This window comes from Serinus canaria, chromosome 2 (assembly GCF_022539315.1).
Source record: "Serinus canaria isolate serCan28SL12 chromosome 2, serCan2020, whole genome shotgun sequence".
Classification (NCBI taxonomy): Eukaryota; Metazoa; Chordata; class Aves; order Passeriformes; family Fringillidae; genus Serinus; species Serinus canaria.
In genome coordinates, this window is record NC_066315.1 from 52,854,867 (window position 1) to 52,880,208 (window position 25,342).

General features: G+C 40.5%; 1 protein-coding gene across 4 annotated transcripts in view; it reads left to right on the top strand.

Moving 5' to 3' along the window:
• The window catches only part of HECW1 (HECT, C2 and WW domain containing E3 ubiquitin protein ligase 1), a 250,514-nt gene that overhangs the window by 54,096 nt on the left and 171,076 nt on the right, over positions 1 to 25,342 (top strand). The gene's annotated exons all lie outside the window — the stretch shown is intronic.

Consider the following 25,342-nt stretch of genomic DNA (forward strand, 5'->3'; position numbering starts at 1 on the left):
GTTGGAACTGTGGCTGCAGTCCTCCTGAGTGTCAGGTGTGGTTCTTCTGGAGCAGGGGTCCTGTAGAAAGGGGGGTAGTCTTTTTCTTAAGATCCAGAAGAGGCAGCTGCTGTTCCTTTGGGGAAACCAGTGGAGAAGCCATGCAGTTATTCCAGAATCTCAAGACTATACCCAGGGAGGAATGCTTGGCTCCTCCCTCTAGGCAGAACATCTCCCAATGGGATGCTGTAGTTCTTATCAGTCATGCAGTGACATTCAATAGCCTGTTATCAGCAGATGTCCCCTCCTGAGGGAGGAGTGATTGTGATCACTCAGGGAGAGAGATAAGGTAAACTGCCCACTTGACAAAAGACAACTGCCATACAGATGGTAATAGAATATGTCTTGCCTTGCAATCTGGAACAAGCTGGTAAGAATTCCTTCTCTCTTTTATTGGTTTCAAAATTCTCCTGTCTGAAAATGCTTTTTTTCTCCCTCCTGCTTTGCATGAGGTTATTTAGATTTTTCTAAAACTGAAATGTATAGTCCTGAAATCTGCAGCTCAGCTGCAGTCAATTCAGGGACCTTGGTAAACTCTCAGAGAACCTGTACTCCACAGGGGTCATATGAACATTAAGTTTATAAGAAAATCCTCCTGACTTCTTCATGGCACTGCAGGTTTTTTATATTGAGAAGTGATCTTGCACAGAAGAGGAAATAAATCAGTTTTTCAGGGGGAAAAAAAAGTGTATTTGCTAAACTTTTAGGTAAGAATGTCCTTTAAATTCTCAGGGCTACAGAAATTATGAAATGTAGTCAAGTAAATAACTATTGTTGTGGAAGAGATTATACTCAGAAGTTATTTTGACTTTGTCTCTTATGTGAAATAACAGTCATGAAGGCAGAGATAGAAACATCTCTTACTCTTATCTTTGATACCTATATTTCTGAGAAAATTTTAGTCACCTAATTTCAATTCTTAAAAGAAAAAAATTAACTGCTGTCATACTTATGCAAATAAGACCTTGCTTTGATTTATTTTTTTTTATAATTTAATCTATTGCCCCTTTTTATAGGGAAGCAAGGTATTATTAATGGGGCTAATATTTCACTATCTAGAACTTAAATAGCAAATTATAGTCCTCAGCAGTACAGGAATTTTACCCTGTTATTTCCTAGGACTTATTAAAATTAGAAGAACATAATCAACTGCAAGTAACTTTCATCCTGGTCATCTATTGAAGACTGTATGAGATACTTGAAGAGAAGATGGAACATTGCTGGTCTGACCCTATTGGGATGCAAATTATTTAGATGGCCCGTATTTAAAAATCTATTTCATCTTGCTTTTTCAGTTTGGAAGATGGTGAAGAGCAAGTAGTGGGAAGTTGGTGATCTAGGTAGGACTCGCTGGGCTGTTGTACCTGTGGGCAGATTTCTGTGAAGGTGATGTGACGTGTCCTCAAGTCTGTCTTTTTGAGATATAGCTCTTGTCTTCTTCAGTGGCGTTTTATAAAGCATAGTCATCTCTTATCTTCCTGATTCATTATCCTATTTGTCACTTTTATCAAGTATATATTTCTTATAGCCAGCTTGAAATACTGTGAAAATGGACTGCTGGATAATCGGTGATTAGTAGTATCCAGTAATCATCATGGCTTTACATTTCATCTGTGTAGAAAATTTCAGCTTGCTAGATACTTAGCTTGCTTGTAACTTCGGAGATGGCACTTGTTATCTACTTTTAGGGTTTCCAGGAATAAGCCTGTTGAGACTTGCTGCTGGTGTACTCCAAACATACCAAGTTTCATATCAAGTGAGCTGTAGCGATCAAGGTAGCAGAAGTAATGCTTCTGATTTGGTATTGTTTTATGCAAGGAGAAAAAAAATCTCTTCCTTTTTTAATCTTCCATTAATAACTTGGTCTTTCAATATTGCTTTGAAAAAAGTGAGTGGTGCAATCCAAAACATGACTACTAGATCCTATTGTGTTAACCTTTACCTGGGTGCTTATGAGAAATCAAATCAAAGTCTAGTATATCATAGCCTCGCACAGAGATGCAAAACCCATTTATATAGTAGACCCAACTCTCAAACATCCCTTGCCTGTAACTTTAATATTTAGTAATATTTAGTAAACTATTGAAATAATTTAGTAAACTATTGAAATCCAGAATTTAGTAAGGCAATATATGCATTACGGTGGCATAGATAGTGCCAGTTTGTTGTTTTATCACATGTGTAGTAAAAAGAGGGTGAAAATGGAGTGCAAGATAATTTCATCAAAATAATAAGGATGCTGAATTTTGTCTGCTGCATGAACAGCTGTTAGGAGGGCTAGTGTTGTGGCATTGTAGCCCTGAGATTTTTGGTGGTGGTTTAGAAACAGGAGTGAAAAGGTCTGGTATTTATCTTTTACAATAGCAGATTCTTAATGCTGGGTGTGCTGCTTGTTTCTCCTCCACCCTCCTTCTTTTTGTGTCAATTAAATGTAAACTGTGGTTTGTAGATACTGATCACTGCACTGAGCAACTGGGAGAAGGTCTTGCTGGTGTTGCTAATAGATAGTTGGATGTCTTTGTGTTACAATTCATCAGATAAGTTGCAGAGGTTGCCAGCTCTAGAGAGGTCCAGCAATTTGTTATGCTTAAAGCACGCTGCTTTGCAGACAAAGGCTTCAGTGGTTTATTGCAGTCAGAGGGGAGTAATGGCATTTAGGCAGCGCTAAACAAAGTTTTCTGTCTTGTACATTTTCCCCTTTTAGGTCTAAAAGCATGGATACAAAATGCCATAATAGTGCTGTTAGTTCAAGTCATCTCTATTTCCCCATCTCCCTCTGCCCTAGCCAAATGATGATTCTAAATAGACCCTGAAAATGCATGTGCAACTACAGGCTTATAGAAACAGGATAAGGGATACGTATGCTGACTATTCACTCATGCCTGTTTCTTTAGATGTTCTGGTTTCCTTGTGCTTGACATTTACAGCCCATTCAGTAGTAAACTTCATTTGGTAAGCATAAATTCATTTGCAGATGTTAGTTTTCCACTGATCTTCTAGGACTGCAGTTCAGATCCAAGTTCATTTCATAAATGGCTGATGGACTGTGTTAAACTGTTTTTCCTACTTAAGTCAATGTACTGCCAAGTATCCCCATCACTAGGAAAATCATGATTGTCAGAGAGAAACTGAAGATTTGAAGCCAATTCCTTCAGCCAGTTGTTGATTATAGTATATTGGAGTCAATGGAGCGATGAGAAATTACTCCATCCGAAGATGTGGTGGTACACACAGTTCCACCTCATCAAAAAGCAAAATGTTTTCTACTCAGGCCAGTGCTGAGTCCCAGTGGCATGAATCTAGAAGGAGCTTGGCAGCTGCTGTTCCTGCACCTGTCCCAGAACTTGCAGAAGTCTTTTGAGCCCAGTGGTTGAACTGCTGGTGCCTGTGCTGATGCATTAAATTTATCAATAAGGAAAAAAAAGTGAAATTAATAATCAAAAATATCTATGGAGCAGTTCTTCTGGAAAATGTTATTGCTAACCAAACTATTAAGTAAAAATGGACATGCACATCATTTCCCCACACATAAAAAGTGGATAACTAATGTTGGTGATACAAAACTATGAACCCTGAGACTTTTCCTATTATTATTGGTGCAATAATAGCAACTTGCTTTAGCTTTCACTGTGTGCAGTCAGTAGCTGTAGTGTTATGCATATAGCCAAGGATGATGGTGAATAGCCTGACAAAAATCCAGAGGTGAAAGAAAAGGTTGTAGAAAAGCCTAATTTCCAAGACGCTTGCCAAAGCAAGAAGACATTTGACTCTTTCAGAACTTGATCCCTCCACTGAGGGTAGGAAGTGATGCTGGAGTTAATTAGTTCAGTGGGCTCTGGAGGAAAAGCTTTTGGGAGCTGTCCAACTTGCCTTTGTCCAGTGTTTCTTTCCCCAGGGCTTCAGTTATTGTAATATCCTGTGTAGGAATGGACAAGTCTCCCTTTCTTTCTAACTATGGTACTGCTGGAAGCATCCTCTGCTTACAGAGAATGTTCTTCCAACTGTATTTTTCTCTCTCTACACTCCTTTGCTTTGTTGGCTTCTGCTTTTGCACAGTATATCAAACAGCTACTCATCTTCAGAGGAATTCATGACCTGTGGATACTCTTCCTATCGTCTTTCCTTCCAGACCAAGAATTCAGCACTGCTGTTGGTCAGACCTCATTGCCAACATTCCTGGAACAGTTGTCCCCCTTTTCAGTTCATCTTCACAGGCTCTTTCTTTCTGTCCTTCCCGCTTGTTAGGCAAAGAAAATACTCTTTAAAACTCCCTCTTTAAAACTCCTATTTTCTGTACTGAAGGAAATTTGATAAAAAGTAAGACTCTGTCCTGAGACCACAACTTACTACAGTAGTGAATATTGTCTCATTTTTCAGTCTTTCATGGTCTTAGGGGGCATGTGTGAGATGTTCCCTTGTTAGGGGCAGAAATAATGGAATTTTCTCTATGCTCATGTCTCCTTGCTTCAAGAAGAATGTTGGTTCAGAACCTATGTTCTAAACTTCATCCTAATGTGTCAACATTTATTCACAAAATTGCTTGGGTTGGAAGGGACGTTTAAAGATCATCTGGTCCAACTCCCAAATAATGTTCATAATATAGCATTTAAATTAATGTCAGCTATTTGTTTTTAATATTGCTTGGCTGAACAGGGAACTCAGCTTTGCAGTCAAGAGGAAAAATAAATCATATGTTCTCTGCAAACGAGGTCAGGTTTTGCAGGAAGATACAGGTGGTCAATGCTTCCAGCCTGTGACTGTCTTTGGATGCTTTGGGATAATATGCCTTCAATACAATGCTTAAATTTTTGATAGTACTTGAAGTAGCCAGACAGTTCAATTATGTGACAATTGTAGATCCCTTCCAGATAAACTATTCCTTCCCTTCTTCTGTGCTTCTTCCTACCGCTTACTTTCCCTGCCAGTACATCTGAGGTAACCACTAATGGCATTTCTTCCCAGCCCTGCACTAGCAAAAGGGATTGGATATCCATAACAGTGCCCCAACCTAGCCATTGGCTCTGTCACCCTGTAGGTCATCTCGAGATAATGGGACAATTTGCACAAATGTACAAAAAGTATGTGTGATGTGTGGTTTTTGAAAGTCTTTTCGTCCAGCTGAGATGGGTTTTCACAGGATGGCAAAACCTCTGACTTAGCAAGGCCCAGACATCAAGCCCTCAGTCTGTTGCAGGATGTGCTTCTCATCTAAATGGTTTCAAATATTTTGAAGGTGTCAATTTTCCTGTAGTTTTTATTTTTACTTCTTGTACTCCTTTTCAGAAGTGCCTTAACCTGTTTTCCTTTTAAAAACATAGTAAAACCTTGTGTTTTACTGTTCCCTGTGTGAACAGCAGCACTCCCTCAGAGGGAAGGTCCATCTGGCCCAATACTGTGTCTCCAAAGTGTCCCACCACCAGTGTCTGAAGAAGAGCACAGGAGCACTGAGGTTTAGTCCTGACAGGGTCCTGGTGGTGCTCACAGGGCTCAGTGGTAGGACTGGCCTGCCCTGGGACCCCCAGCCCCACCACCTCCTGCCAAGGGCCCAGGGATGTGTCCCACCTCTGCCTGGGACCTTCAGTCCCTGCCTGAGCCCTGCTGTGGGTGTGCCCCTGTCTCCTGGGCAGGCTTGGGATCTGCCCTCTGGAGTGGAGCCCTCAGACCTGGGTCAGACCTTGTCATGCAGAGCTCTGGGTTTAACATGGCCCAACTGCTCTGTCCTATTTCCTCTGCTCACCATAAATTAAGTAACACAGAGGCTGTTATTTGCCTGCCATGACAGGGTCTTCTCAGCTCTAAAAACTGAAGAGGACACATAGCACAAAGTTTACAACTGAAAATAGAATTTTCTTTTTGTTTTTCTGAATCTGTTTCAGAGCCAGTGCTCACAGCCATTACCACAATGAGCATGTGTAGCCAGGAGCAGGCTGATGTGTTCTTCAATTTAGCTTGAAAATACATCCTTTGCAGTCTGGCAAACGCAAGTGACAGAGCTACAGAAAATAGCACTAGGAATGCATGCCAAGCAGCTCCTGTTTCCTGAAGAGAATGTGAAGAATGATCAGGACCAACCACACACACAAATAAAAGAAGAGAAGGTGTATCAAACTGTAATGAATTTCTGAAATATGACACATATTGATGCCAAGCACGCTTTTTGCCTTCCAAAGCTCACTCTGTCCCTGTGCTTCTTGTCCTCACCAGTGGTCAGGCTCAGTGCTGCAGGGCAAGGCAAACACCCCGAGGGTCAGTGCCAATCTACCCCAGGGGAAAATTTCTTTTCTGACCTGGGTGGGGGCCATCAGATATTCCCTGAGCACATGAGCAAGACATGGCTCCTCCTCTCAAAGGCTGATCAGACCTCCCAGGAGATGCCCAAGCCTTAATCTGCCCTGCCTAGAGTCATTTCAGGAGCTTCTGAGACTGATCACATGCCCCTGGACTGATCTTCCTCGAGGGCAAGAATCCTTCCTGCACCTGCTTCCTGCACCAGTGGGTGAGTCAAAATCCTGGGAGCCCTGGAAACATCTCTGCACTTCTTTTCTTAAGGCTGCTGCCCCTGGCTCCACTGGGAATGCAGACAGGGAGCTCTGCAGTGCTTCTCAAGAAGATGTTTACTTGGTCTGGTCACAGCTATGTAGCTGAAAGAGATTTTCATCCTTCCAATGAATTCTGAGGGTGGCCTTGCACCAGAGAGCCTCTACCAACCTTGTCCATCACCTGGTCTCCTTTTGTCAACTCCCTCCAAGTAATCTCAACAGCTTCTCAGGGATTTCCTCCTGGATGTCTTTGGGCTGACCCTGGGCCAGTTCTAGCAGGACACAGAAGGATGCTCTCCTTTATCCTGCCCCTGGGCACTGTGAGTGCTGCATTGTTGGATGGTGGCACTCTGACATGGGGGTGATGGGACCCTCCATGTGCAGCATCATCCTCCACCCAGCATCCTTCATAGGAAGGCTTTGGGGTGCTGGCCCCAAGGTACTCCTTGTGCCTCAGAGGCCCAGGGTGCTGTCCTTGCCCTTGGGGCCACTGGGCACAGCTGCTGAGCATCCCCCACACATGTTGGCTCCCAAGGACCAACCTTGTGCTGTTACTCCTCTCTCAGGCTGTGTCAGAACCCACCCCTGCAGCCCAAAGACCACTCCTACCTGCCATCCCCTTCTGTGCCAGAGCTGTCTATGAGGTCCTGCAGGGAGGAGGACCAGGAACTTGATCTGTCTGCAAACTTTTTTCCTGGGGCATAATGGGACTGATTTTAGCAGCTGCAGCTTGGAGGAAAGTCAAAGTGAAACCAGAGCCATAGGCTGAGATGGACAGAGCCAGCAAATCACCATGGTAATGATACAAACTTTGAGAAACCAGTAAGTGGAGGTGACATTGGTGTTGTGGAAAGGTTGGTCATTTTTGGACATAGAACATTTGGATCTGAGCCAAAGCACAGTCAGGCAAATAAGAACTCTTCCAAAGCGGGAAAATAGCTCATTGCTGCTTTTAGTGTCATGTCCCCTTGTTCCACTGAAACCATGCTACCTGAATCCTCTATTGAATACACTCACTGGCTGTGGTTATATGGAATACAAAACATACTTCAGCCAGGGGTAAAATTTTCATAGCTTGTTTATCACTTTATCCTTTCTGAAAGTTAATTATGAGAGAAGAGGTCAGGTGGTCATGAAATTTACTACCAGCTAGTTTTCAAGACTAATGCAAACCTAAAATTTTAGCTCATAAAATTCCATGTTATACAGGATGTACAGATTTCTTTTTCTCAAAGTCCTCGGGACAGAAGCAGTGATAGTGGATTTGTCTCTAACCTTGCTCTGCCTGCTGATCTCTCCAGTCACATTCAGACACATGCAAGGGCCTGTCTTGTCACACTGAGCTTCCATCAAAATGCTGAGATTCTGTAACTGAGTGGATATAGTCTGGCATTATATACTCATTGCACCAGTTTTGTGAACTACCTACTAACTGTTTGCTAGAAGGTTGTTTTACATAGTTTCTTTTATTAATTAAAATTACATGATTTTGTATTTGAATGATGACATGAGTCACACTGGCAGTCTCAGTGTGACTCAGATGGTTCCAGGTGGGCAGTAAGAGGTAAACTCTCCAGTCCTTCTTGGCATCTCTCCTTCAGGCACGTAGGCCCTCTAAAGAGCGGCAGTTGCCTTTTAGTGTCTGAAGCCGTCATTATCTATGTGAGCATTATCACTAACAACCTGCCTCTTCACTACATGGCTGCAGAGATAATTAAAAGTTCATCAGGAAGCTTTAGTCACACTCCAGGAGAGTAAAGTGTATTCCCGTAGGCAGCAGGGACATGAACTGCATTGCACTGACCCACCAAGGTTTGGTCTCTTGTAGTGCCTGGACTGGGCATTTTCTCCCATGAAACTTTCCAAAAGAAGCTCAGTTAATTCCAGCCATGGATCTTTTCTCCTTTTAAGAGGCAGATACCAGTTCTGAAAGGAGCTGGACTGACACCACCAGCCCTGTGTTCAGAGCCCATGCACACACCTCGTCCATGGCTCAGCTGGCCGGCAGAGGCTGGATCTGGTTGTGACTGTGGAGCTGGACTCCAGCAGGTTACTCATGGGTGGAGCCTGAGAGATGTATTAAGGGGGCTCCACCCTTCACACTTTGCTGTCAAGTGTAGGAAATGGAAGTTCATGGTCAGGTCTTTTGAATTTAGATTGCAAAAACACTATTGTTCAAGAACTTAGGTTTCCTTGTCCACCTCAGATTTTGGATTTCATGTTACCCATGAGGCAGAAGAGTCTATCACATGGTGTAGTTCTACAGCCCTCACCCTCCCCTCCAGCTGAGGCCTGGAGAGAAGACCATTACCATCTGATAACTTCCAAAACTGGGCTGCAAATTGAGAACAATGTCGTAGATTTGCCAATTAACAAATGGAAGATCTCACCTGAAAATGGCATGAAAGTGTTGCTATCTTTTTAATTTGACTTTGGTGTAAAACAGTCAGAATTTTCATTTTTTGTTAATATGTACAAGATTTTGTGTCTTTACTTGAAAAAGCTGGAGTGCTTTCCACAACAGATGTAACTCTGGTTTTGAGCCAGATTTCAATGCAACTGAGGTTTGTCTCTGGGCAATTAAAATCCTCAATTAACATATTAATTATTTTTCTAATGATATTGTGTTCATTTGTCTTCTGAAGGGAAAAGAAAATATTTAATTTGTATACTGGTTTATTAGTTATTTAGCTAATTTACACATGAGAATTTGCTAGTATTTATCTTACAGTCACAAAACCATGCATTTATTTTAAGGGTTTTATATATTTCCTGCTCTAGTAGCTTTAGCTGACAGGTGTAATTACCAAACCTTAAAAATGCAGGAGATTGTCTTCTGTGTTTGTACTTGTTGAGACAGAAAGAACGAACACTTCTAACATAAATACCTGGCACTACCTATCTTTCTCTGATCTTCATAAAAACTGAAAAACCTTTCAAATATCGATCTGTGGAAGTTTATGAAAAAGTGATTTTGATCTCTTCAATGGCATTTCAATCACTTTAAGCAAAGACAGTGCTTAAGCTGTGCAGCAGGTAGCTCTTAATTGATGCTGATGGTGTCAGGGCAAACAAAGAAAGGAGGGATGCAACAGAGGGACAGAAAAACATATCTGCTGTACAACATACCTACTCTTCCGTCATTGTTAACAGGATTGCTTTTTGACAGAAAAGCATGTTCTGTGTTCTGTTAGCGTGGCTGCGTGTGGAGGTCCATCTTGTCTGAAGTGGCTCAGGACTTTGGGCAGATGTCTGTTCTCAGATGCCAGATCAGCCCCTCTTGCAAGTGGTGTCATATGCTGAGCACAAGTATTTGCTGTCTCTGGAAACAAACTGTTGAGCACTGAATGAAATAATTTTTCAAGCTTATTAGTCTTATTAGACTTTACTTAGTCTGTACTGCGCATCATGACTGGAGACGTGTTGGGCTAATTGCTATACAAACTATCCCATGGGTTAAGAGGAAGCATGGGCTGCAGCCAGAGGCCAGGACACACTAGAAATGTAGACATATACAAGCAGATGGTGTGCATAAGTATGTAGAGATTGAAAAGAGATACTGATTTTAGTTGTTTGCATTCCATCTTTACTGTGATCGGGGTTTTCTTTGCAAAAAGTGTTTTCGAGGAAGGGATTTGAAGCAAGGTGGCAGCTGCCAGCAGGATATGAGTCTTAAGATTGCTTCAGGCAGGACATGGCATGCATAAAGATTATACTAATATACTTGTGTGATAAACAGAAAAAAAGCAGAGGTACACAGAGACTACTTAAAAGGCAGGGTAGGAGGATCACGCACCAGCTGCAGAGACCAGCAGTGGCTTCTGTTGGGAGGGGGGCAAACCTGAAGGAAATGAAAAGTGGAGGGGGAAAAGAAAAAGATGGAATAATAGCAGAAGCTAAGGAGATGGATAAGAAAACTGAAGGGAACGGGACTGAGGCATAGCTGGGCTTATCAGGGCTGAATAGCAAGCAAGAAACCTTAATGTTAAATGACAAGTGAGAAAAGAGAAGGTGTTAGGTTAGGTGAGAGAGATAAAAACAGCAATGAGGGAGGTGGTAAACATCAGTTGAATCAACTTCAATTCGCTTTGTTTCTGGGAGAAGAAATAGCTTAAGAAGACGTCACTGCTGAGTGGACTGTTCTTCCTACTTTTCTTCTGGATCATGATAATCTCACATGGAGATCTAAGAGTAAACTACTCATCCTCTGCGGTGGGGCTGATTTGGTTGACAAACTCTTGTTCCCACACAGAAAATGAATGTGTACACAGGCTGTAGTAGTTTCAAAACAAGCAGCACGACTCCTGTATCCTCCTGTATTCCTTAGTCTGTTTCTCTCACCTCTTTATCACACAGGTTTTAAACACAATACTTCTGATTTTCTTGGCCCTTGAGATGATATGTTTACATATGCATTTAATGAAATAAGTGTTGTTTAGACTTTCAGTGCAATAGTAACTAGCAGACCCAGTCATGGACTGAGATGTACAAATGCTGTATGAGAGCCGAGTGAAACCCAGAGTAAAGTGCCATGAAACATGCTAACTGAATGTAAAGACTGGAGTTAATGGGTGACCAGATACAGCCAACAAACAAATCCAGAAAACTGTGTTCATCTGAGCAATGATAGTCTTTCTGATCATAGGCTCTCCAATTTACCTGAAGCGCACTTCAATTATAATTACGATTCTGAAGCATGTCATTTAATATAAATGTACCCCTGAGTAAATTCTCCCATCTGTTGCTGTTAAAGTCTGAATGCATACAGGCACACCTGCCACTTGTCCTGGAGAGAGGGTGAATACAGCACAGGGGACAGAGCCCTGACCACAGCGTGGCACTGGAGCTTCGCTGCCCATAGGGTGTTCCTGGCTGGCTGGGGTGCTGGCAGCAGGGCTTTCTGTCACGTTTGCCATAAACTCTGAGCAATTTCATTCTTTCTGGATTAAATGTGTGAAGGGATCACAACACATTCTACCTTTGTGCAAAAAAATGCTTTTTGTGAATCAGTATAGGTTTTGCATGATATGTGAGCCAGGCACTTTTAGGTAGATATGCACAGTGGCTTATTTTTGCTTGCCATTCACAAACTGAGTGACTTGAATCGAGGTTTGTCATGCTGAGATGCCTTGAGGATGGATAAGTGAGAAAATGTATTGCAATACCTTGGAGTTGTGTTGTCTGGCACAGCAGGAGGCATATGGGGTGCAAGTCTGGAAGTTCTTCCTCCTTCCAGAGTGGTCTTGCAGCATCCCTGCTCTGCATAAGCTGCTGGTGTATTGTGGTTGGCTCTAGAGGCAAGAGTGAAGCTGTGGGGTTTTCACAGTGCCTTTGAGAATGAAACTTTCTATGAAAGCTGCATTAGAACTGGCTTGGGAAGAGACCTGTGCCTGTGTTTTTTATCCCAAATCACAGAAACTAGAGAATGGAATGTCTCCACTGCATGTGGCATAATGTAGTTTATTAATTTTTGTTATGTGCAAAGCTACTAAGTCTGAAACCAGCTTCTGTGTGGCTGTAGAAAATTAATGGTGACTAGCTGTGAGAAGAGGATTTACAGTTCAGCTATTTGGAAGAGTTTTGCTGTGTGTGCTGTGTGCTTCTAACAGACAGCTGAAAATGTGTGGATTAACTTCTCTGAGATTGCCTTTAAAGATGATGTGGCTCCTTGCCCAACTTTGGGATCACCCTGCTTTATTTCCAGTGTAAATACGCTTCTTTAATAAAGGCAAAGGGCCACCAGACTATTGGCAGTTGGTAAATTTGGGACTAAAATGGATTATATCCATGAGATTTAGTGGCTTGTGCAAGACAGAGAGAGATGACAAAGCAATGTGTACTTTTATTTTGTCTAATTTCATGGCAATTACATGTTTTGAAAGTCTTTTAATAACAGGGGAGCATAATCAAATGGCACTGTTTGGTTTGGTTTGTTTTGGTTTTTTTTCAGCTGAACATTTCTGAACCCTTGAGAATCTTCCTAAATCCAAAGGTTTTGCTTCTCTTCATTTTTGTGCTCTTGATGAATTGACAATTTTAGCAGTGGTGTCGATCATGTTGTTTTAAGGTTTCTCAGCTGTTGATGAGTGCACAGCAGAAACTGATGGTGGGGATGAATAGCAGGGTGGGCCAACAGTCTCCAGAGGTGTTTGATATGAGGAGATGGGGATATCAAACTCTCTGGTTGCTGAGGGGCTTTCTTTCCCTGCTAGTGCTGTAGGGAAGCTATAAAGCGTCAGCATGCCCAAATCACAAAAGAGAAGGAAGGAGAATGAGCTGAAGTATAGGCATTATAAATGTTGCTGAGTTGTGGATGTTTTTCAGATTTTTAATTGTATTTTAAAGTTTTATTACTTCATGTCTGAAGAGCCTTCTGTCCTTGCTGATTGGCTCTTCCTGATTCAGGCTTAAGTTTCTCTCTTTGTTTCCTTGTTCCTGTCTGTGTAGTTTTGTAACATGTGGATGTTTCAAAACTGTTTGAGGCCTAAATAAGGAAGCAGAATCTTGTTCACAGTATTTTGCGGTCTAATCTTGGACTATTCAAACTATGTATTGGACTACTCAAACTGGATATCTTGTCGGCTCCAGTACGGTACACTGAAATTTATTCCTTTGTGGCTGGTCCCTGCAATATCCATGTTTGTCAATAAATTAATGGGAAGAGGAAATACTGGTCAGCTGGTGCCCATCTAAGCTCATTCACTGTGAGGATTTTGCAATGAAACTCCGCTGTTGAAGTCTTTTGTTTTCATTCAGTTTCTTCCTAAGTTAAATGGATATTATGCTTAAACTTACACAGTCTGAGAAGTTTATTGTACCTAACATTGTTCTTAGTTTTTAAAACAAGTGTATTTCAGCATTGAAGTGCATGACAACGTCCATTACATTACTGGAATGTAATATAGTATGCTGTTAACATGGGTAAGGTACACTCGATACTGAACAGTGGAACGAATCAATTAATAAAATGTTGTCAAAGGCTTTGGTGGAAAAAACAATATTTTTAAATGTCACTTGTGTTGGTTATGGGATACATGCTGAGTTAACCTCATTGAACTTTTCCCCAGGAATTGATGCGCTTACAATTGGCGGGTCATTATGCTGCTCCACCTGTGTAGTGTTAAGGTCAGTGTGTTTTTCTGATTATAAAAACCATCCATACCATTCCATTATAAATTCACTACCATTCATATAATGGAATGTGCCAAAGCTCGGAGCTCGTTGCAGCTGCCCCCGGTCCATGTTTAAGATCAAAAAAAGTGGTTCAGGTAATTTGAGCACCTTTTCAAGAATATGCCCAAACAAGCTTCATTTGAAGTGATCTTTCCTTGTTTAAGGTTTTCTTTTCTTTTTTTGTAACCTGCTAAGCACCCATCTGATGTCAGTGTTGGGTTTGTTTTGTGTGGCCTTCATTCTTAGGGAATGAAGATGTGGTGATTATACAATCCTAGCAAGGAGGTCCTGGGAGCAGCAGGCAACTGTAACACTGCAGTTGCACGTATCCATGCCTAGGCAAAGCACAGATTGCATCAACCACTCACTTTCACAAGGCATTTTCTGAAACCTGCAGCTTCTAACTGGGAATTAATTCTGAGTCATCACAACACACAAATCAGCCATCACGGTAGACACTAATGTATGAGATGCAGGGATGTATGACTATGGCACTAATCACTGACTGGAGGAACTTGTGAGATGATGTGCATGCATAACACACTGCTGCTGTATGCATCTTCCTGCACAGCTTAGTCTTCTCAATTGTTATGCGATATCAAAGAGAGCCAGAATGTGCATTGAAGTTTATCTAGTGTTATTTCTGTCACTGAAATGTTGATATGGTTGGGGCTTTTGTTTGAGTGTTTGCTTCTATATTTTCCTCTCTTATTAATCATCCAAATGACTCGAATTCTGTGAAGAGGAAGAGTTCAGTGAACAGCCATGTATGTCATAGGGCATTATGTTCCAGTTTCATGAGGACGTATCCTTTCTGTTTAAATTTCTGCACTTCACGGTAGCCAGTGAGAGCCTCAGGCACGAGCAGTTCTGCTGGGGAGGCATTTGAGTCTCTGTACAAATTAAGTAGTGCTGTAATTGCTGAGGAAATGCATGAAGTCTCTTCATGATGACAACTGAGAATATTTGTGGACGCGTCCAACACCACTCCTTTCACCTCTGTCTAGCTGCCTGCTTAGTGGTATTCTACACGCATATAGACTCACAAAATGTGATGAAGAATTACAGAAAGACTCTTTGGCAAAGAGTAATCCTTGAATGTCCTAGTTTATGAAAACTGTTCACAAGCTGACATTTCATATGACAATCATTTGAATTCTGCAGCTATTGCATCAGGTAAGTACATCATCAGAAGTATTTGGCAGTTTCTTTTATTGCTCTGAAAAAAAAGAAAACCAACAAACTAAATGAAATATCCCCCCACCCCACCAAAGATGATGCAGGTTATGGTAGGATTGCATCTTTTTCTCAAGTGAAAAGGCTTAAGAGGAAGGACATATTTAATAGCCAAAGGGATATGAAAAAGATTGAGAATAGGGTTTGTTTTAGTAAAGCAGAGTGCATTATACATGTTAAACTTATGAGCAAAACGATATTTTACTTTGGCATCAGAAGGAATGTATTTGCAGAATTTTCAAATTCACCTGTGGTGATGATTTTCCTAAGTTTTAGATTAATGGATCTCTCACTGCTAGCTAAGTGTCTTTAACAAATCTGGACCCTTACACACAATACCACAGGAGATCCTGGAAGTTGTGTAAAGTATATTCCACCAAGAATCCTGCCAGGAATAGGTAGCTGATGTAACAGCAGGAAGAAAACAAATTACTTACTTGCTTCAGCATGTTCAACTGACTGTGATACTTTGTTTCCTCAGGTTGGCTTTGGGGTTAAGATAAGGCAGTCTTGGTCCTCAGTCTTTGTGGACAGCTGTATTCAGGTGTACCAAAGTGATGTTAATCACCTGTCACAAAACATTCTCTATTAGATACATCATCTATCTTTTATTGACAAAATTACTTAACTGCAGCTTTGGTTCAGTTTCTACCACTCTCCTCTATGTATGGAGGGAAAAAAGCATTTCCTAAATTGGAAAAAGTCTTTCCCCAGTTCCTTGCCCCACCTCCCCTCTCCTCATCCTTTATAGAAAGCATGTTGAACTAAGTTTATAATAAAATTTCTGGCTGGACGCTTCTTTCTCCTTTATTGCCATTATTAGAAAAAAAAATTAGTTTCCGTTTTAATCTAGTGTGGATTACTTCAGGGAAATCAAACCAGATGCACAATTTAGTGTATGGCAATCAGCAGTTGGTACCTGCAAGGGCGTTTACTTGTCCTTCCAGATAAGGCTTTTGAGTTGCAGTGTGGGCATAGAAGGTAAGTGCCAGTATTTCTAAGCAGTTTGAAGATTTGATGGGTACAAGGAGTGTAGGACCCTGCCAAGTCCTTGGGGAGGCGTGAGCACTATTTAGAAGTGTTTAAGTATCTAATTTCATTTCTTCAAATTAAGTTTCCCTATATATGCCCTATATAGTCAACAGAGTGAAGTTATGCTTCTGTTGGTATTTCAGAGCACCATTTTCTCTCCCTTAACTGTACAATCAGTATAGAAAAGTGCTCAAATCTCAATGCAGGCTATAAAAACTGGAGGGAAAATATAGAAACACAGCCAAAAAAAAAAGTTATAACACAATCAAAATAAGGTCCCAGTTACAAAATATGTTAGGGCTCTAGTACGTAGTGGCTCCTCTGCAAGTAATTTCTACCTTTGAAAAAGTTTTCTCTAGATGAGATGCAGAACAACATATTAACCTTTTGCTTTGGGTTTAGTCCTTCATTAGGGAAGAGGGCTGTTATCAATCCACCACTTAAAAAAATCATCTCCAGTGTGAGTTTTACATTATGTTTGGTCTATCAAGGGACCACTATAACACATGTGCTTTTTGTAGTATGCTGTGTATTTACATTAGGACACATAGCAATATTTTATTTTGAATTATTTTAAAATATTTTAATAATTTATTTTTAATTGGGGTTTATCACATATAGAATTCATACTTTCAATTAAAAGATTATTTATGAGAAAAAGATCCATTGATTTTCCTATACCGAATGTTATTACTGTACAGTTGTTACCTGGGGTTTATTTAGGACTCAAGAGACAAAAACTTTTCAGATATCCTATAGCAGTGTAATTCTGGAGCAAAGTAAATAGCAACAACAAATAAGCTATAGGAATTACTTTTTATAAAGCAGCACATATTGGTGTAACCTATACTGAAAGCTGTTTCCCAGACAAAAGCATTTCCCCATATCCAAACTAAAGCATTTTGCAATCTCTTTGCTTTAATCTGTGCCTTATATATTTGCACTGCCTTTTTTAATGCTAGTTATAACCAAAGTATGTAAAGAACGTAAGAACTGCACAAATATGTGCAATTTTTCTTATCTGTTTTTCTGATAGGCAGAAGAGCCAACATGTCCACCAAAATCATTGGGTGCAAAAGGGATGGTGGTTAGCCAGCCTACCAGCATGAAGGGAACCCTGGCTCTTCCAGTAGACTCTCAAATATGTGCTGGTGGTCTCAGCAATGGCTGCAAGATATGGGAGAATGGTTGGAGGAGAGGTGAAGCTATGAACCAGAGCCCTTGCTCTCCTAATGTCTTTTTAATTAGAGTACATAAATATTGGCTGGGATTGCAGTTACATCTTAATGGAGAAAATAAGAAACAGATTAATTTTTGGCACAATTCCCTCTTCCTGTTTATGTTGGTCTCTATTTCCAGCACCAGTTTAATTGAAGGAATAATTCTCTGTACTTGCTTATTATCTGCCAGACATGTAAGGGAATGACTATATATTTGGAAAAACACAAGGGTGCTTAAGGGCACCATCAGAAATTAAGACATGCTTTAGAAAACAGCACAACTGACCAATATTATCAACCAGGTTATTAGGAAGGGAGCACTTGATAGGAAATTTGATGGTGATTGCGATTCTGCCCACAATATCACCTAACTGAAAGGTTGTGAAGGTGGTACATTCCATCTAACTTCAGGTATTTAGGGGGACAGGAGTATGGGACAGAAGTTGTTTCAAGGCCTGTTGAATTTACCAACCCAGGACTCATTTTCCATTGCATCCAAGACATGCAAGATGAGGCCTAGGCTGAATTCACTTTTGTACTGATCCGTACCTGCTGCACAAGCTATTATCCACACTGGATAAAATTGATTATATTGGAAACTATGAGTGCCTTCAGAGTTTTGATGCCGCTTAAAAATTTCTGGTTGCTGTACTGGCTGTCGTCAGCAAAAAACTTAAGGACTTTAAAAGAAATCTGAAATAAAAGGCATTATAATTTCTTTTGGTAAAATGTAAATATGCTTATAACTTCCAGGGTTTCCATGCTGGGAATCTACATTATTTCAATAGTGTTTAGCAGCTTTGCTCTTGCATGATCTGTGGATATACTTGGTTTTGACATGCAGAAATATTTTGATTTTACTGGGAAATTCAAGTATGTTCTCAAAATGTGGCCCATCTCTTTAAAGCAGAGAAACTGGCTGAAAAAATCCATTATTTTTTGAGCCTCTATATAATAAAAGTCTAATTAAAGTCAATTAATGTTAAACTTTATTAATATTAAACCATTTACAGAACTAGTTGCATAGTGAAAAAAAATATTCTACAATACACCAAGAAAGCTCTGTCAAATACATTATCTCTGACTCTTTTTGTGAATATATACTTTAATTGAATTGGGAATTTAAAAATGAAAAATATAAATGAGATTTTTTTTTTGTACTTTGCATTTCAAATTAGTCACTTTTTCATGACACTGAGTTTTCACCTCTATTAATTTATTTGGTTTTTGAAGAAAAATTATGCCCTTGATGCCTCATTAATGTAGGAGAAAAAATTCACACCAGTTTTACTAGTAAGCTGGAAATCTGTCACAAAATCCATACAGAAAATATAAGCATATTTTGTTTAATTTGTAACTAAAATTTTCCACGAGGACGAGAACATGCTGAACTCTGTATGACAAAATACTAATTAGGAAGAAGGGAACTGGAGAGGGAGTAGTGTTGTGTTTCATATTTGATCAGGTCCTGTTCCCACTAAAGTCACTTTGATTAGATTTATGTTGCGTGTTTCTAATGGCCTTAGAAATTCCCTCTTGTGAGTAATCAATTCAGTCTGTGGAGGCTATGTAGAATGTTTTTTTAGCCTACCTTCCTGGGAGGATCAGACTTCTGGTTGCCCTTTCTGTCTGTCAGTCTCTTACCTAATTGCTTCTGAAGCCATTGGCTAATTTCAAGTGAAACAGAAAGGAGTTTTTGAGATAATTAGGTTTCTACAGGCCTCAGGGGCTGGGAAGAGGAGAGAGACCCAAGGCTGGGACTGGAGGAAAGACAGGTAGAGTCATTTGTCACCTGCTTAAGCAGATGGCAAAGTCTCTGGGATTGTCATTACCTTTGCCTTAGGTGCGGTTTTTGCATTGAAATGGACAGGAAAAAGCTGGGACTTGAATAAAGGTTTGGTGATGATGAAGGATAAAGCTCTGCAGGAAAACAGCTGTATTAATTCCACTGCTAACAGGGCTGCTTGTTTTTATTTCCAGGAACACTTTTGGAATCAGACCTGAATGTCTTTAATGCAAACATTTAGCTTCTCGTTAAAGGTTAGAAAAATACAGCAAAAAGAAAAAGTACCAGAATAGTATGTAGCTATTAAGCTAATGTGTTACAAGTGATAAATTCGTTAAATTAGTGTCTTTGTCTGTTTGCAGGTCTTATACTGTGGTGGGCTCACCCTGACTGGACATCGGGGGCCCACCAGAGTTGCTCTATCATTCACCTCCTCAAATGGACAAGGGGAGAGAAAATGTAACAAAAGCTTGTGTGTTGAGATAAGAACAGAAAGAGATCACTCACCTGTTACTGTCAAGGGAAAAACAGACTTGACTCAGGCAAATTAAATTATTAGCAATCAAATCAGAGTAGGGTAATGAGAAATAAAACCAAATCTTAAAAAACACCTTCTCCCCCTGGGGTTGTGGCCAGTTCTTCTCATGTTTTTTCTACCACTCCTTCCTCCCCAGGGGAAGGACTCCTTACCTTGCTCCAGCAAAGAGTCTCCTGTGGGGTCCCTCCCACAGGAGACAGTTCTCCAAACTTCTCCAATCGGAGTTCTTCTCACAGTCTGCAGTTCCTGCCAGAAAACCTGCTACAGTGGTGGGCTTTTCTCTCCATGCATCTTCTATTCCTGCCAGGAACCTGTTCCAGAGTGGCTTTCCCATGGGGTCACAGCCTCCTTCAGGCATCCATCTGCTTTGGCTTGGTTCTTCTTGGGCTGCAGGTGGATATCTTCTTCACTGTGGGCCTCCAAAAGTTTCTGGAATACAGCTGCCTCACCATGGTCTGCATCCCAGGCTTCAAGGCAATCTCTGCTCTGGTTCCCCTCCTTCAGTGATCATGGGGTTTCTGTAATTGTTTGACACGCTTTTTTTTACCTTGTTGTCTTGTTTTGTGCTGAAATGTTTTACCTGACTTAACAATATTGTCCCAGAGGTGCTATCACTATCATTGATGGGCTTGGCCTTGGCCAGAGGTGGACCCCTCTTGGAGCCAGCAGGCAATGTCTCCATGGGACATTGGGGAAGCCTCTGGCGGCTGCTCACAGAAGTTGCCCCTGTAGTCCCGTGCTACCAAAACTTGGTCACACAAACCCCATGTATAGACACAAATGAATCCCTACACTGCTTTGGAACCCCTCAAGGAAATGCCTGTTCAGTGGTCAAGTTTTAACAGCACTGACATTCCAGTTTTACTGCCTAGTGTTAAATTGAATAGCATTTCATCTAGCAAGTAATATCATCAATTTAAAGTAGCATCTGTAGACCAAAGCATATTTCATTGATTTGTGCACAAAATTGGTCAGCAGGAAGTTCTTGTTGTCCATAGGAGAACAGAACTGAGTCCCGTGCCGAGACATCCAAGCAGACTATGGCTGCTTGTGTGGCCACAGCCTTGTTGCAGGGCGATGTTTGTGTCTCAGTCTTTCTTCTGGAACTCAGGTTTAAGGCCTGTATTCTGCAGGCCTGAGCAGTGTTCCAGCTGACTTTCTTGTGCAGGCTTCTATAAATCCTAATTAATGAAACCATAGACTTTCATTGCAATGCCCTAAAACCTAATCCTTGATGAATTTAGGACCCTTCCTTGACAGAGGATTTGTTACCAGAAAAATAGGTTAAAAAAATTTCTCCTTTGGGCCTTACTTTAAGAGCAGTATTAAAAACTGTAATTACTTTTCTTCTGTGAGGATTCAATGGCAGCAAAAAAAAAATGTTAAATCTAACTGATGGTTCTCATTAAAAGTAAATGAAACTATTGTTTGAACCTTCATTCAGAACCATTCTTATGCTTTTTTGTCTGTGAATGGGTGAAATACAGTATTTCCCATCACATTTGCAGATGTTCTTCTTCTGTGAAAGCTCTCACAAGACCTTTTGAACATGGGACTAGAAACCCTTTTGAGCTGGAGTAAAAGAGGAAAGACGTAAATTAAAACCCTGTGCAGTAATGTACGCAGATGTACAGGCCTCTACATATGATTGTGTGATACCCCATAGTAACATTTAATAATTGTGCTCGAGGTGTTCTGGCAGCCATCTCAGTATGGGTGGAGTTCAGAAATCATACAGTCACCACAGGGCTTGCCCATCTCTATTGGCAACTCCAGGATTGTTTGGAGATCATAGTCACAGGGCTTGTCTCTCTTCTATGTTTCTGTTTGGTTGGTGGAGCCTGGACCAGTTTGCTCTTTTTCATCTGCTTGAACTAGACTGTTGTAGTTGTCATGGGTGGTTTCTGCTTTGAAAATCTGCTTTATACCTGTAATTGTTTTCTAGGGGAAAACTACCAGGCTGCATTTCATCTAGCACTGGCTAGCATTTTCCCAGGAAACCTTAAATATGTGGCTTAGATTTGTCTTATGGTGATCTAGATGAGAACAGAGTCCCTGCACACAGCTTCTCTTCTCTCATGTAGGAGTTTTTTGGGCCCTAGATAAAGCTACCACATGCTCTTTTTGAAAAATCTGTATCTTGTTCCTCAACTAGAGATTGTAATACCGGAACTACTACTTTTCTCTAGTCATACTTACCCCAGTTTTTTTGCTTTCTTATGAATACAGTTATGGTAGCAACTTACTATGATTTATACAATCAAAACATAAACAACTTTAAATAATGATGAAGCAGTAAGTAGCAGTCTGGTTTGAAAATACTTGTCTTAGTTTCTCCTCTCCAGGAACAGAAAAATCTCACCCTTTAAACTATGCCGTGTAGGTTTAAAATCACTAGTATTAAGTTTTTAATTACATCAGAATTATTTTCAAGAATAAAATATTGGATCTGTGCCACTATTTAGCATAAGTCAGTTTTTCTTTACCATTCTTCAGTGTAAATAAGGAAATCTTGATCCTCAAAATGTTGGTCATAATAGATGTTTCTTTAAAAACAACAAATTTCAGGTATTTTGTTGTCACAGTCTCCCCAGAAGTGTACATACATGAAGAGATAATCTCTTAGGCATAATTAAACGAGGAATTCTTAGTACTTCCAAGAAGTTTTAATTCTGTCCTTTTCACTGACATCCAGTGATATCAGACAGAAAATGTGCCGTAATGATGACTATGCTTTAGTGTCTCATGTTCCCATTTTCTTTAGAAAAAACTAAAAATGTCTATTCTTATAATTGCATAGGAAAAAAACAGATATCATAGTCTAAAAATAATTATGTCTTAAAATGATCCTAACCTATCAAATCACATGTTTGTTTTTAGGTTTTGTGATTGCATTCTAAGAGTAGTTGCTGTGATCTGTATTTCAAAATGCAGCTTGCTGCTCTACATGTTTTGTGATGTGTCTTCCAACAGAGTAGGTTGTCTATGGATGAAAACATTTGAAGTGTTTTAGTTAAAATATGAACGCTTTATTTTCCAGGTCTGGATTAGTCCTTGTTAGCTGCAGCTGTTGACAGCTATTCAGGTTTTCCTTTGCTTTACAAAGTCACTTTGTTCCCCATTGAAATCAAGGGAAGTTTTGCCTTTAGCTTTATTTTAAGCAGGATCAAGCACACTCATCTGGATGGCATTTCTGTAGTTTTCTGGAGGTAATATGGTAATAACAGGAGCACTGTAGCCAATTAATTTTAAAATATCAGGGAATATTTCAGGCCTCATTGAAAGGGAGACGATGGAACTGGGGGCACACTCTGAAGCAGGTTGAAAGATTGGATTATTGCAATGGTTTGTTGTTGCTTGTAGATCAAAGGAATGGTTGATACAGGCATTACTACTCGACAGACTGCTAATGGTACCTACCTGCCTCACTGCCTGAGGAGGCTAGGAGACTGACACTTCAAAACACTTACACTCTTAAAGAAATACAGATGGAGGTAAGCGGCATGACAGCCTAGTAGCAGTGAATGAAATAGGACATTTTTAATGTTCTCTTTGCTGTGGAGTGGAGCCAAAGAACCATGAGTGAAAAGGGCCTCCTTCCAGCCCTCCTGAGTTTTGTATGCTTATTGTCCCCACGAGTTAGTCCAGTGCCTGTCTTATAGCTGGTACAGCAAGTGATGCTTGTGTGTCCTGTCCCTTCCTACCTACAAGTGTTGGGAGAGTGGTACAGACAAGTGAGAAAGGGGAGATAGGCCTTGAGAATAAAAAAAGGGATGGGGAGGAGAAGAAGGTGCATGGTCACCTGGAATATGGCTATGGGATGGGCTTTGATGTGAGAGACACGGCACAGAGTAACAGGCTCATTGCCAACAGCTTGGAATAGAGGGAGGTGGGAGGGAAAGTGCACACAGCTCATTCAGAGAATGGCACTCACAGAGTCAACAGAAGTTTTTCAGGTCATGGTGATAAATGTTTTGTGATGTGTATGGATGCACCTGTGCTACACAGGAGTGTCTAGGCAAAAAAAAGAAGCATGGGTGGTGGGAATGCTACGTACGTAGATCTGCAGGATAAATCCTTTGATACATACACACATGAAACTTTCATTTGCAAAGATATATACTTGTGTCTGAAAGGAGATTAATCTTAAAAAATTCTCTTTTGATATCTGTGCTTAGTTGTTTTCAGTGTCTCTTTTTTGTGTGTATATTTTATGCATAATAATCTATGCCTGACACCTGTGTAATACATTAGACAAGTCTTTTCTTCTTGTGTCTGGTAGCAATATACACTACAAGATATCACACAAGGCTTGTTTTCTAGTAAAACAGTTGTCCTAGTAGAAGGTGTAATGCATTCTTCATGGTAGAGAATGGTAGAATTTTTATAATTATAAATAAGAAATTAAGAGTGCTTTCCTCCAGTCACTGAACTTTGGGGAAGAGATATGGGAAGTCTTGGACTGCTTCTGAGCAATGACTGAGAAATTGCTGTACCTGACAGTTCTGGGAAACAGTGTACTTTACTGTATATCTTTCTGCAACTCATCTTTACATCATTTCTTTGTTAGTCTCAAATTGCGCAGAATGTCTTCACAGCTTTTCCTGTAAACCCCTGCAACATTCACTGGTACTAAATTTTTTTAAAGAGCTGTACATGGAGTGCATATACTATACTAAGTATTTTATTTTCTGTGCTCTTTCTCCAGATGTACCCTCTAGTCTGCAATTTTATAGTTGTCTAGAAAACCAGACTATTCTTAGATAATCAGGTAGTAATTTAGTTATGTTTTTTTAATTTCCCTTATGATTCGGTTTTGCATCCATTTATTTACTTAGAATGCACATTTTCTGCTGCCCTTAGGAGTGCTTTGCCCACTTACCTTTATATAATACAAAATTTTACAGCTTGAGAGGTCTGACTCCTTCCTACTTAGCCTAACATGTCTGACCTAGGATCCCAACAGTCTGACTCCTTGAAAAGGGACAAAGAGAGGTGGAGCTGAATTCCGTCTTGGAAAGTCTTACCTGGGTCTCAGTCATTTTCATGAGTGGCCTGTCTGTTCCCTCTGAGTACTCAGGGAGTCTTGCATTCCTAAATTTGGTGGCTTAAGTACTCAGAATTTCAACTGAATGAATTTGAACCTCCGTAGACATTGATCTTTTTCATGGACAAATTCTTGAAGAACCAAAGTGACTGGTTATCAAAAGCCATCAGGTAAGCGATGTCTGTTATCATGTGCTGCGCAGAACCTAAAACAGGACCTCCAGCATGGTCAGGGCTTCTCAGCAGGAGTATCAGTGGATCACCTCACAGAAGAGCAGCAGTGTTTTTAGCCTGTAACAGAGAAGAGCATCCCTGTTCTTAATCTTCTCCTTCCTGAAAGCCCCTTGGATTAAGTACTGTTCCTGGGAGGCCAGCAGAGTCCCACTTTCCAGTGGATCTCATAAATGTGGCAGTGATTCTTAAACAGACCAGTGTGGGGGACACAGACCTTTTGAGACCACCCTCTTCGTAGAGTGATGCTTAATTTACTTTAAAAGGTGGATTAAACCAATACTAGTGCATGCTACAGAATGTTTGGATTTTTTCCTGCTGTGACTGTTGTCCGTAAATATTGTTCTTGGGTTTGAAGTGATGAAGAATGGAGGTTTTTTAGTCTTTGGCACCACAGTCACAAGGACTTGGGTATCTGTGAATCTGGCATAGTCCTCAATGGCCTTTGTGGACATGAGGTTGCTTGGTAAGGGGGGTGTGTTGTGCAATGTACAAATGCTTC